At 41.9% G+C, this 14,787-nt stretch overlaps 1 protein-coding gene across 1 annotated transcript in view; it reads left to right on the top strand.

The window, feature by feature from the left end:
• Nucleotides 1–14,787, top strand: part of LOC127664593 (ankyrin repeat domain-containing protein 26-like) — a 68,416-nt gene that overhangs the window by 709 nt on the left and 52,920 nt on the right. The gene's annotated exons all lie outside the window — the stretch shown is intronic.

Here is a 14,787-nt window from a genome sequence, read left to right on the forward strand (position 1 = left end):
GCTATATTCATGCATGTATATACACTTGTGTGTGGGGGGAGGGGGGTCACAGAGAGACCCCGGGGGCGAGAATGTGAGACAATGAGAATGAATTTAATAAAGGTGAGAAGTTTAAAGGAGGTGTTTTTACCACAGGCAATGTGTACATTGGAGGCAGTAAACAAGCCTCAGAGGAAACTGAAACCCAGCCCCTGCTCTGCACTGTCAGAACTCCTGTGTAGGAAAGTATGCCAGAAGTATTTAAGGTTGAAATGGCAAATCTTATGGAGAACATCAGGAAAAACACACAAGGCAGTCCTGGGTCACTCGTGCTTTCTGAACTGAATCCAAAGCTGCCCTTTGGCCCAAAGCAGTCACTTTGCTCTTTTGACCTAGGAAGGGAAGTTAGGAGCCCATCGCCCCAGGCAGATGATAATGGGGTAGATCTGGACAGAGCAGAGGCCACTGCCAGAGACTGCCTTGGATTTGATTGCACAAAGGAGGTTTCACTGTGGATCATGTGCATAGTTGATCTGTTTATATTGAGCTGGTTTGAGCAGTACTTTATGTGCAACACCATGAAAGTAGCTACAGTTTTTACAGCTGGCCTATAAATTGTGTATTGCTTATGGGGGAAGGGGAGGGAGGGAGCGTCTCAGTCTTGAAAGGAGTTGGTTATTACCTTCTGCCAGGTTATCAATGAACTTCCTCGTTTAAGGAGCTCAGAGTCGTTCTGGCCATGAATTATGCCTAAAAACCCCCAGGTCTGCTTTCCTGAAGTTTTGTTATAGAGACTTAGCATGGTGTCCTTTGCCTTACAGAAACTTTGTAATTTTATGAGATCCCATTTGTCAATTCTTGCTCTTAGAGCATACACTATTGGTGTTCTGTTCAGAAACTTTCTCCCTGTACAGATGTCCTCAAGGGTCTTCCCCAGTTTCTTTTCTATTAGCTTCAGAGTGTCTGGCTTTATGTGGAGGTCCTTGATCCATTTGGATTTGAGCTTAGTACAAGGAGACAAGGATGGATCAATTCGCATTCTTCTGCATGCTGACCTCCAGTTGAACCAGCACCATTTGTTGAAAAGGCTATCTTTTTTCCATTGGATGTTTTTAGCCTCTTTGTCGCGGATCAAGTGGCCATAGGTGTGTGGGTTCATTTCTGGATCTTCAATCCTGTTCCATTGATCCTCCTGCCTGTCACTGTACCAATACCATGCAGTTTTTAACACTATTGCTCTGTAGTATTGCTTGAGGTCAGGGACACTGATTCCCCCAGATTTTCTTTTGTTGCTGAGAATAGTTTTAGCTATCCTGGGTTTTTTGTTGTTCCAGATGAATTTGATAATTGCTCTTTCTAACTCTGTGAAGAATTGAGTTGGGATTTTGATGGGTATTGCATTGAATCTGTATATTGCTTTTGGCAAAATGGCCATTTTAACTCTATTGATTCTACCGATCCATGAGCATGGGAGGTTTTCCCATTTTTTGAGGTCTTCTTCCATTTCCTTCTTCAGAGTCTTGAAGTTCTTGTCATACAGATCTTTCACATGTTTGGTAAGAGTCACCCCAAGATACTTTATACTGTTTGTGGCTATTGTGAAGGGGGTCATTTCCCTAATTTCTTTCTCAGCCTGCTTATCCTTTGAGTATAGGAAGGCCACTGATTTGCTTGAGTTGATTTTATAACCTGCCACTTTGCTGAAGAGACTTAGCATGTTGATGAATTCTTTGGATTTTCTCAAAAAAATCAAATACCAAAAGAAAAGAAATTAAGCCCTTTAGATGTTATTATATGTATCAGTTCTGTGTGCTTGTGTGAGTGTTCGTGTATGTGTGCATGTGCCTGTCATGGTGTTCCTGTGGACTGCAAGAGACAGTCTCTGGGAGATCCCTGGGTCCTCAGGGTTGCCAGGAAGAGCCTTTACCCACCGAGTCATCTCTCTGACCTGTGAAATCTTTTTTTTTGTTTTGATTTGGTTTTGAGAAGGGGTCTCACTATGTCTACCTGGCTCGTCTGAAACTCATTTCATAGATCAAGCTGGCCTTGAACTCACAGAGATCTACTTTGCTTCTGCTCGTCGAGAGCTGAGATCAAAGGTGTGTACTACCACCAAGCCTCCCAAAACCTTTTTTTTTCTTTAATACATTTATTAAAGCTTTTCTTGCTTCTGATTTGGCATGTGTATGCTAAAGAAGATAATAAAATATAGATATAATCCAGATCCTTTGCAGTGGTAGAGAAAAACTTTGACATTGATATCTCTATAGCTAAGTAAGCCCCCAGAACCTGATTTTAAAAAAGAGTTTTAAAAGATTCCTTCAAGAATCTGGATGTGAAGGTCATAGAACTGCAGGAAACTCATAACAGTTCTAATGTGTAAGGTTTGTGCTTGCACAGCAGAGAGCATTTTACAGGTGTTAGACTTAAGTAGACCTCAGTAAGCTGTGTTTGTCATTTCAACACTTAACTCAGTGGCTGCTGTGTGCCAGTCTCTTGTAAGAAGAGTACTGAGAGAAAGTTGATGGTAGAAGACTGGCAGTAATTGGTAGAAGGGCAGAGGCACTGGAAATTCAAATGGTTCTTAGGTGCTTGAAAGCGTTGCTTCTCCAAAAAAAAAAAGTCATCTTTGAGCTGGATTTTGAAATTACCCCATGGACATGCGCCAGAGCAAGTGAGAGCCACACCTTGCCCAGAGAGAGGGCACAGAAGAGGCAAGGACACAGAGGTGAGAATGCATTGAACCCTGAACCCTTTGATGTGGTATTTGTGTCTTCCTGACAGGAGGTGACATGGAAGTGTATGGATAATTAAGCCCAGAACCTGAAAATAAATACAAAATAAGTTACTGTCATAAACCTCAACAGCAGTGGGGTTGAAATGGGAAGCATGTAATGCTATTAAAATTCACTCAACAAGGACCAGGTGATTTTTTTTCTTGTATGTACCGCAGTACTGGGGACAGAGCAGTAGACAAGATAGGTGAGAGTTGAACATTGCCAATCATAGGCCAAATAAAAGCCCAAGCATCAGCCTTTGAGGATGGAGAGGAGATGGAAGTACTTGGAAAGTAGAAGTGACCGGACTTGATTTTTCCTTTAGATTTGGTAGAAGGGGGAATGGAAAGAAGGAAGCTGTACTCCCGTGTTTCTGCCTTCAAAACTGGGTTAAGTCTGTATTTTCTACATATGGCATGGAATAGCCTCACTAATAGCATTCCTAGTAAGCAGCAGTGAAACTTCTTTTACTCTAACAGTAAGATGTGTATGTCTCCTACCTTTTTTTCCCAAGCAGATAATGTGGTTTAGTCATCTGGTCACGGAATCAACTCAATCTCCCGTTATTTACATTTACATATTTATTCTGTCATTATGGGTGTGAATGCACACATGTCATGGCACCTATGAGAAGGACTCAGGACAGCTCTTAAGAGTCAGCTCTGTCCTGACTGTGAATCCTGGGGATCAAACTGAGGTGATCAGGTTTGATGTCAAGTGCTTTACCAGTGAGCCATTGCCCTAGCCCCCTTTAACCCTTTGTGAATGGAAACTACAACTACCATAGCCAGCTATTGGTTCTCTTTAGGAAACAGGTTTTCATTGTTTAAAACTAATGTACCAGGGATGTAGAGATGGCTCAGCAGTAAAAGAACACTTTCTGTTTTTCCAGAGGGACCTAAGTTCTGTTGGTCCCAGTACCTACTTCAGGCAGCCCCCCTCCAGGGAATCCAGTGCCTCTGGCACCCGAGGGTACCTGCATTTACATTCTCATACCCACAAGGGAACACACATGCCTTCACATAAATAAATAATAAAAATAAATATTAAAAAAAGAAAAATTAATTTGCCCACACAGGGATTAAACCTGATAATACTTCATCCGTAAATCTGCAAACTCATTTACACTAGGGAAAAAGGACTGAGTTCATTTTTGCATTCAGCATCCAGTGGATGGAAGTTGTTATAAGGCAGATAATGCTAGGCAGACAGCCTTCTGGCTGTCAGAGCCACCCTCCAGTGGAAGAGACAGTGCCTGCTGGGGCGGGACTTGGCTCATGTGTCCTATCACTCAAGTGTCTGTGCAACCATGTGTCACAGAAACCACACAGACATTCTTATAGTGAATAAGAAGTCAGAGTGGATTAAGGCCAATTCAAGAATGAGATTATGCCTATGTCTGTAAGGTCAGGTCATTAATTATTTTACCTCAGCATAAATACTGGTGTACATGGTTAGGAACTTGGGGTCCAGATCTAGAGAAGAAAACCTGTAGATTTCTTGCTTCTGACTTTCTACCTTGCTAGTTCCCGGTCCTTCTTGTTAGTGAAATCTTGACAAATCCTGTACTCCAGTGTTAAGTGTCTTCTGTCTGTTTACTCTGAATCTGGGTTAGCTATGTCCCCCAGACTGGCCTAGAACTTCTGGCAACCAAGCTTTCCTACCTAGAGCTGGGATTATAGTCTTGCACCATCATGCATGCCTGGAATTTTTTGTCTTGCTAGTCTCATGATAATTCTCTCTCTCTCTCTCTCTCTCTCTCTCTCTCTCTCTCTCTCTCTCTCTCTCTCTCTCTCTCTCATTTTATACTGTAGACTCGATGGTCTGGAACTCACAATGTATCCCAACTTATCCTCAAACTCAAGGCCTTCCTCCTGCCTCAGCTTGTCAAGTGTTGGGTTATGGCATCAACCACCTTCCCCTTCTTAGTAAATATATTTCCCTGGAAATGGTACTTCATACCCAGATCAGTTGGATTTTTTTTGAGGAATTATTGTTAGGGGGATCCTTGCAATAAATACTCCTTTCCAGATGTAATCTCTGAAGGTACATAAAAAGATAGATACGTATCTCTGGGTTTGCTCCATTTAATGTCGTTCAAGAGGAACTTACTGACTCAGACATTCAGGCACCAGTGAGTTGGTTTAAGACTTTTGCTGCTAAGCTTGATGATCTAATTTCCATCCTTGGAACCCAGATGGGGGAAGGAAAGAGAAAGGTTGTCGTCTCAACTCCACATAGACTGCTGGCATGGTGCTTGTGTTTGCTCATGCACTGTGTGTGTGTGTGTGTGTGTACACAGATGATTGTATATATGAATGGATGGTTGGATAGATGGATGTTTGAATAGATAGACAGATAGATAGATAGATAGATGGATAGATATGAAGGTAGATAGACAGGATAAAAATGTTTAGAGACTTCTAGATTTCAGCATTCTGCTACTACAGTCTGCAGGCACATATTTCATATGTGCACCATATAGTGATAATTCATATTGTTACCTTTAAAACACTCAAAAATCCTGAAATGTCCTTTGAGACATCCACTACTACCAGAAACCACTTTTAGTAATACAGTGGTAGTATTTGAATGCTCACATTTGCTGTATATACTGGCTTCTTATTCACCATGACCTTTGAATTGTGGAATTAAGTTTCCTAACACGATTTGACAGCAGTGTGAGTAGGTGAGTCTGTATTTGTGAGAATGATTAGGTGTAATGGCAGGCTGTTGGGGTGGGGGCAAGGAACACTGAGAATGCCTGTGTTGAAGGGTGGAGGTGGGGCTGTGATCTTTCTTGAGACCATCTTGCACCAAGAGAGAGAGAGAGAGAGAGAGAGAGAGAGAGAGAGAGAGAGAGAGAGAGAGAGAGAGAGAGAGAGAGAGAGAGAGAGAGAATTATCAAGAGACTAGCAAGACAAAAAATTCCAGGCATGCATGATGGTGCAAGAAAGATCTCAACATTTTAGAGCTGGGAACCATGAGGAGTATTATCTACTGACCAGTCAGTAAATAGCCTGTAGATGTCAGGTGTCTCCCAAGGCCATTCACTTGGCTATTGGTACAAGTGATTCTTCCACTGTCTCCACTAGCATGGCTCTGGTTTTGTTTTGTTTTGTTTTCACTGTCCTTGTAGACTCTGAGAAACCTGCACCAAGTATGGAAGGATTTTTGGGGGCATCAGGATCAGGGCCAGCATTACTGTGTCTGTGCTTGTAGGCTGAGGGAAGGTGCAGATGGGAGGTCAAGGAGCAGAGACAGCTAAGCAGTCTTCAGAAAGGCCTTCTCCCTCCCCATTCCCGTATACTCCCTTTGCCTCTTCCTCCTGTTCCTCCCCTCCCTTCTTTTCTTTAATTTTGATAAAACCATAAAGAAATAATTTGTTGCTGGACCTAAGTGTGGTGACATGCCTATTATCCCAGCACTGAGGAGGCTAAGGCAGAAAGTTTACCAGTTTGAGGCTATCCTCCATCTCCAAAAAAAGAATAGAGATCCAGATGTTGATTTATACATATAATAAGATGGAAGTAAACACATCCTATAGATGTCTGTTTATTACATGTTTAACATCTGTTGAGATGGGTATAGTGGATTAATTTTGTAATCTCAGCCAGTACTCTGCATATGGAGGCAGGAGGATCACCATTAGTTCAGGGGCAATTGGATCTACATAATGAATCCTTGGCCAAACTGGGCTATAGAATGAGACCTTGTCTGAAAAAGCAAAGACAAAAACAAAAACAAAATCAAATGACAATGTTGAGTATAGCTATAGCTCACTAGAGCACTTGCTAGTATTCATAAGTCCTTGGGTTCTGTCCCTGGCATCAACTTCCCAACACACACAAATCTGTCAAATATTTCTATGGCTTTTTCATATTAAATACTAAAGAAAATTTTACTATTGCACAAATAAACACTTTTATTAAATGTTGTCACCAACATCATTATATACAAAAATAAAAATTTTAATGATTTTTCTATATGTATGTATATGCATGCTCACATATATGTAGGCATACATGTCTAGGTGCATGGCTGAAGTTGACATCAAGCATCTTCCTTGACTGCTGTCTACTTTATTTATTGAGGTAGGAGCTCCTCACTGAACCTGGAACTCATAAATTCCAACTAGTCTAGCTGTGGAACTTGCCCTAAGGACCCCATCTTTGCTTCCCAAATGCTGGGATTACGAGAGGCCAGCATGCCTTCCTGGATTTATATGAGTTCTGGGGATCCAGATTTATATGAGGACCGGGGACCCAGTCCTTGTGCTTGCACAGTGGGCACTAGAGCCCCTGTACCTTCTCCTCAGCTCCCTTCACTGATTTTGCAGGGGCAGGTTTTCACCATGTATGCCACAATGGCCTGAGACCTGTGATCCTCCTGCCTCAGCCTCCTAGGGCAATGAATATGTATGCATACTTGCACTGTAAAAATGAATTTTATGGAAAGTCAGAAACAAGGGCTTTGCCCAGAAAGGGTATAAGGACGGCATCTTAAATCAGTTCAGTTAGGTAAAACCTACATCCACAGAAGAGGCTCACAAGTGAGCCATGCCTGGTTGGGGTCTCCCTCTGAAGTCACTGTCCTCCTATGTACTTGTGATGCTTTTCATCTAACCAGGTGCTTCCATAACCCTTCATTCATCTACAAGTTCTTCAGCCTAGAAGCAGTGCACCAGACCCTTGATCTTAGAGAACCCGCAGAGAGTCCAGGATGACGCCTCCTGTGGGCATAGAAAGCAGTTCTCGTTCTATGCATTGGGTCTTATTTTTCTATGTGGGCAGGAAGCATGAGCACTTCTGTTATGATGTGGTTCCGTGCAGGGAGGGTGGTTCTCCTCTGTCAGAACAGGGACTGGCTGCATGATGGACTACAACTCCATTCGTAAGGAGTCACGAAGCACCTTAGTCTTTAAGCCTTGGCAGTCTGAGAGCAACAGTGACACCTTCTCCCTCAGTCAGAAATAAGACAGTGTGCTGGGGCTGTAGCTCTCTGCTACTTCACAGTTGTGTGGCAAGTACCATCTGTTGCATAGATTTGTTTTAAATTATCTTATAATTAATCATTAGAGCTGAAAAATTTTTAAAAAGATTGTGTGTGTGAGTTTATGCCATGTGTATACGTGTGTCTGTGGAGGCCATAAGAGGACATCAAATCCCCTAGAACTGCAGTAACAGGCAGTTTTGAGACATCTGACATGGGATGGGTACAAGGAGCCAAAGAGGAGTGAGTGCTTTAAAATACCAAGTCATCTTGCTGGGCCAAGAAATAATGCTTTTAAGTCATCTCTCAGGACTTCAGTGATTTACCTTTGTAGAATAGGACCATTCCTGATGGGAATATCTATTGATTTCATGAAGTGTAAATATTAAAATTTGTTTGCCTAGAATATGTGTGTAGCCAGTCATTGGCAAGATGCCTATGCTTGCCTGAGTGGTAGGTGATAAAAACATGGAATTGGCATTCTTATTTATGTGTTCTCATTGACAATCTGTGAAATAAAGCCATATCAGTAGAGGTGTTTTCAGGATATGCAATAGGTAAAAAGCTGCTTCAGTGTCTTCTGTGTAAGCACTGATGAATACCATATCAAAGCCTCAAGAAAAAGAACGCTACATTCACACCTTTTGTGTATTATAAGATGGTGTCTGCACATCAGCCTTGCTGTGTGCTGCTTCTGACCTTGGGCAGGATGCTGTACCTGCTTCCTCTTGGAATGATGCAGTCTGCAAGACTCATGTTTCAGCATGCTGTGCCTAAGAATGGCCACAAATAAACATTAGTTTCCATTCCTTTTTTAAAAAGATAAAATATGGAGATTTTAATGACTTTTAATAAATGCAAAATATGCAGGGGTTAATAGCTTTTGGTAAGTATAAACTATGGATATTTTAATAGCTTTATTGAGTTCCATTTTCCAAAAAATAAGCATGGAGCTGCTGCCCTGCATATCAGTCAGTTTCAGATGTAGAAGATATCAGAGGGATATTGTGTGTGTGTGTGTGTGTGTGTGTGTGTGTGTGTGTGTGAGAGAGAGAGAGAGAGAGAGAGAGAGAGAGAGAGAGAGAGAGAGAGAGAGAGAGAGAGTGTGTGTATAGAGTGTCAGGCAGGCAGTCAGGCCTCGGCCAACTGGCCTTTTGTTTGAACTTTTAATATTTTCTATAACCGTGTATGATGTTGGGGTGGGGTGTGTATCTGGGTGCCAGAGGACAATGGTGCAGAGTAAGGTCTCTCCTTCTACCTTCAAGACTCCTGCAGATAGGCCACAGGTCACCAGGATTACAAAGCCACTTCCTTTATCCCCAAGCCCAATCTGGGCTTGTCTTAAGTCTGCTCCCAGGAGACTGTTTCTGTGTCCATCTCTGACTTGTGGGATGTGCCAGGCCCATCTAGGACACCAGAATACTGTCCACAGTCATCTTGACTGTTTTTCTTGTGGGACCTGAGGATGATCTTGGCCCTTGAATCTCGATTGCCTGAAATCTGAGAACCTCAGACTGTGAGTCTCTAGATTTTAATGGCTGCTTCTATTTCTTTAGGGGTTACAGAACTATTTAATTTGTTTCCCTGATTTAACTCTGGTAAGTATCTATCTAGAAAATCATCCATATCCTTAAGATTTTCCAAATTGTTGGAGAAGATGCTTTTCCAGTAAGACCTAATGACTTTTACGTTTCCTCGGGACCTGTTCTTAGGTTTCCCTTTTCATTTCTGATTTTGTTAGTGTGGATAGTGTCTCTCTGATGTTTATTTAGTTTGGATAAGGTTTTGTCTATCTTGTTGATTTTCTAAAAGAACCAGCTCTTGGCTTGGCTGATTCATTGTCCTGTTGTCTTTGTTCCTAATGAATTGATTTCAGTCCTGAGTTTGATTATTTTCAGTGTCTACTCTTGGGTGTTTGCTTCTTTTTTCTAGAACTTTAAATATAGGTGTATATTTAAATTTTTATTATGAGAAATCTACCTTTTTTTAATGAACATACTTAGGGCTATGACCTTTCCTCTTAGCACTGATTTCATTGTGTTTCATAGAATTTGGTATGTTGTGCCTTCACTTGTATTTAATTTACAAAGGCTTTGATGCCTTTCTTTATTTCTTCTTTGACCTACTGTCCATAAAGTAGAGAGGAAGAAAAAAATATATTGCTCTTGTCCCTACTTCTGATGTCACCAAAATCATCTTCCTTGCCTGGTGACTCCAGCCAAATCCCCATAGATCATAGTGGGGATCAGTGGATTTTTTCCTTGGAGATGAAGGCAAACAGAGGGCAGGTTGACGGACATGTTTTAGGAAAGTGTCCTTGGAGACTAAACTATTGCAGGCTTGAGGAGGCTCCAAGGAAGTCTTGGCCTATCAGATCGAAGGCCATGATAAGTTCAGCTAGTAAAGCTAATTTCCCAGATCAGGTCCTGTGCATGCAAAGCAGGCATGCTGAGAACCTCTATAAGAGCTGTTGGACCTCGGCTTTCCCATTGGTCAGAGTGCGCATGCCTGTGTTTAGATGCGTTGCTTGGCAACAGTTGGATAGAAGTCAGTTGACAGGAGTACCTGTTCTGGCTGGACTCTCTCCTACTGAGCTTGCCTGTGGGTGCTTTGTCCTGGTCTTGCTGGCAGTGGTGACAAGACTCACTTGCAGATCTATATCAGTGTGTTGGTTCTGAGGGTGGCCAAGAGCCAAGAGGGAGGGGAGGGGTCGGGGTGACTTGGGGTGACTGGGGTGACTCGGGGTGGGTGGGTGGGGAGCTCCACCATGAGCTCCTCGTGTTGCTGGAATCGAAGGCCATCTTCCCCTGGATCCTCCACCGGCCATGGGAGGCCATGTCAGAGTGGTACTGGCCTCTCTTCTGCCAGAGAGATCAAAAGCTACAAAGCCTTCAGCAAGATCCACAAGGCTGCTACCCGGGGTGATGTTGCCACAGTAGAGCGCAGACTCATACTTAGGAAAAATGACATCAATGACCGAGACAGCAATGACAGGTGTCTGGGGCTGGGGGTCAGGGGAAAGGGGCAGGCTGGGAGGCAGGTGGAGAAAGAAATGTGTCAGCTTCCCTAAGTGGCCCCAGTGTCTAGGAGTAGGAGGAACTGCCAATGTTCGCAGGGCTACTGACTAGTATGCTGACCTTTGTCGCTAAGATTTCATGGTAATCTCAGTGCTTGGCAGTTATTCCACTGCTCTGGGAAGTGGGGTGGGGGAAGGGCGGAAGGCCCTGCTGACCTAGAGCTGTTCACCACAAAAAGCCCCTGGTTCTTGAATTCATTAATTTTGTAGTATCCAGACCTCCTCTTTTCTGTGACTGATGTACCTATTTCTCTCCCAGGCACTATAGTAGGTTGGCCTCATTTTCATTCACATGTCCTTCAGTTTATTATATACACAAATAAATAGACATAATCATTTTAGTTGCAGTTTGCTGAAAATAAGATACAGACTGTGTATCTTTCAAATATGGGTTTTCTTTCCATTTATGCAAGTTTTCCTTAAAGAGGTTTAATGGCTGGAGTCATAATAGTGAGCAGGAAAATATAACTTTAAAAGTGAAAAGCTGTCCATTTAATTTGATATTGGCAGTTGGTTTGCTGCATGTTGCTTTTATTATGTTTGGGTATGGGCCTTGAATTCCTGATCACTTCAATACTTTTAACATGAAGGGGTGATATATTTTATCAAATGTATTTTCAGAATCTATTGAGATGACCATTAATTTTTTCTATGACTTTCTTATATAGTTATTGAATTTTCATATATTGAACCAACCTTGCATCCCTGGGATGAAGCCTACTTGGTCATGTTGAATGATGACTTTGATGTGTTCTTAGATTCGGTTTGCTAGTATTTTATTGAGTACTTTTTCTTTTCTTTTTTTTTTTATTCGATATAATTTATTTACATTTCAAATGATTTCCCCTTTTCTAGCCCCCCCCACTCCCCGAAAGTCCCGTAAGCCCCCTTCTCTTCCCCAGTCCTCCCTCCCACCCCTTCCCAGTTCCCCGTTCTGGTTTTGCCAAATACTGTTTCACTGAGTCTTTCCAGAACCAGGGACCACTCCTGTTTTCTTCTTGTATCTCATTTGATGTGTGGATTATGTTTTGGGTATTCCAGTTTTCTAGGTTAATAACCACTTATTAGTGAGTGCATACCATGATTCACCTTTTGAGTCTGGGTTACCTCACTTAGTATGATGTTCTCTAGCTCCATCCATTTGCCTAAGAATTTCATGAATTCCTTGTTTCTAATGGCTGAATAGTACTCCATTGTGTAGATATACCACATTTTTTGCATCCACTCTTCTGTTGAGGGATACCTGGGTTCTTTCCAGCATCTGGCAATTATAAATAGGGCTGCTATGAACATAGTAGAGCATGTATCCTTATTACATGGTGGGGAATCCTCTGGGTATATGCCCAGGAGTGGTATAGCAGGATCTTCTGGAAGTGAGGTGCCCAGTTTTCGGAGGAACCGCCAGACTGCTTTCCAGAGTGGTTGTACCAATTTGCAACCCCACCAGCAGTGGAGGAGTGTTCCTCTTTCTCCGCACCCTCTCCAACACCTGCTGTCTCCTGAATTTTTAATCTTAGCCATTCTGACTGGTGTAAGATGAAATCTTAGGGTTGTTTTGATTTGCATTTCCCTAATGACTAATGAAGTTGAGCATTTTTTAAGATGCTTCTCCGCCATCCGAAGTTCTTCAGGTGAGAATTCTTTGTTTAACTCTGTACCCCATTTTTTAATAGGGTTGTTCGGTTTTCTGGAGTCTAACTTCTTGAGTTCTTTATATATATTGGATATTAGCCCTCTATCTGATGTAGGATTGGTGAAGATCTTTTCCCAATTTGTTGGTTGCCGATCTGTCCTCTTGATGGTGTCCTTTGCCTTACAGAAACTCTGTAACCTTATGAGGTCCCATTTGTCAATTCTTGCTCTTAGAGCATACGCTATTGGTGTTCTGTTCAGAAACTTTCTCCCTGTACCGATGTCCTCAAGGGTCTTCCCCAGTTTCTTTTCTATTAGCTTCAGAGTGTCTGGCTTTATGTGGAGGTCCTTGATCCATTTGGATTTGAGCTTAGTACAAAGAGACAAGGATGGATCAATTCGCATTCTTCTGCATGCTGACCTCCAGTTGAACCAGCACCATTTGTTGAAAAGGCTATCTTTTTTCCATTGGATGTTTTCGGGCTCTTTGTCGAGGATCAAGTGGCCATAGGTGTGTGGGTTAATTTCTGGATCTTCAATCCTGTTCCATTGATCCTCCTGCCTGTCACTGTACCAATACCATGCAGTTTTTAACACTATTGCTCTGTAGTATTGCTTGAGGTCAGGGATACTGATTCCCCCAGATTTTCTTTTGTTGCTGAGAATAGTTTTAGCTATCCTGGGTTTTTTGTTGTTCCAGATGAATTTGATAATTGCTCTTTCTAACTCTGTGAAGAATTGAGTTGGGATTTTGATGGGTATTGCATTGAATCTGTATAGTGCTTTAGGCAAAATGGCCATTTTAACTATATTGATTCTACCGATCGATGAGCATGGGAGGTTTTCCCATTTTTTGAGGTCTTCTTCCATTTCCTTCTTCAGAGTCTTGAAGTTCTTGTCATACAGATCTTTCACATGTTTGGTAAGAGTCACCCCAAGATACTTTATACTGTTTGTGGCTATTGTGAAGGGGGTCATTTCCCTAATTTCTTTCTCAGCCTGCTTATCCTTTGAGTATAGGAAGGCCACTGATTTGCTTGAGTTGATTTTATAACCTGCCACTTTGCTGAAGTTGTTTATCAGCTGTAGGAGCTCTCTAGTGGCGTTTTTTGGGTCACTTAGGTAGACTATTATGTCGTCTGCAAATAATGATAGTTTGACTTCCTCCTTTCCAATTTGTATCCCTTTGACCTCCTTATTTTGTCGAATTGCCCGAGCTAGTACCTCAAGTACAATATTGAAAAGATAAGGAGAAAGGGGCAGCCTTGTCTGGTCCCTGATTTCAGTGGGATTGCTTCAAGTTTCTCTCCATTTAGTTTGATGCTGGCTACCGGTTTGCTGTATATTGCTTTTACTATGTTTAGGTATGGGCCTTGAATTCCTGTTCTCTCCAAGACTTTAAGCATGAAAGGATGCTGAATTTTGTCAAATGCTTTTTCAGCATCCAATGAAATGACCATGTGGTTTTGTTCTTTGAGTTTGTTTATGTAGTGGATTGTATTGATGGATTTCCGTATATTGAACCAACCCTGCATTCCCGGGATAAAGCCTACTTGATCATGGTGGATGATCGTTTTGATGTGTTCTTGGATTCGGTTGGCAAGAATTTTATTGAGTATTTTTGCATCGATGTTCATAAGGGAAATTGGTCTGAAGTTCTCTTTCTTTGTTGGATCTTTGTGTGGCTTTGGTATCAGCGTAATTGTGGCTTCGTAGAAGGAATTGGGTAGTGTTCCTTCTGTTTCTATTTTGTGGAATAGTTTGAAGAGTATTGGTGTTAACTCTTCTTTGAGGGTCTGGTAGAATTCTGCACTGAAACCATCTGGTCCTGTGCTTTTTTTGATTGAAAGACTTTCTATGACTCCTTCTATTTCTTTAGGCTTTATGGGACTGTTCAGATGGTCTAGTTGGTCCTGATTTAATTTTGGTATTTGGTATCTGTCAAGGAAATTGTCCATTTCCTCCAGATTCTCCAGTTGTGTTGAGAACAGGCTCTTGTAGTAGGATCTGATGATTTTTTGGATTTCCTCAGTTTCCGTTGTTTTGTCTCCCTTTTCATTTCTAAGTTTGTTAATTTGGATACTTTCTCTGTGCCCTTTGGTCAGTCTGGCTAAGGGTTTATCTATCTTGTTGATTTTCTCAAAGAACCAGCTCCTGGTTTTGTTGATTTTTTGTATGGTTCTCTTTGTTTCTACTTGATTGATTTCGGCCCTGAGTTTGATGATTTCCTGCCTTCTACTCCTCCTGGGTGAAATAGCTTCTTTTTGTTCTAAGGCTTTCAGGTGTGTCATTAAGTTGGTAATGTATGCTCTCTCCATTTTCTTTTTGGAG

This window comes from Apodemus sylvaticus, chromosome 14 (genome assembly GCF_947179515.1).
Source record: "Apodemus sylvaticus chromosome 14, mApoSyl1.1, whole genome shotgun sequence".
Lineage (NCBI taxonomy): Eukaryota > Metazoa > Chordata > Mammalia > Rodentia > Muridae > Apodemus > Apodemus sylvaticus.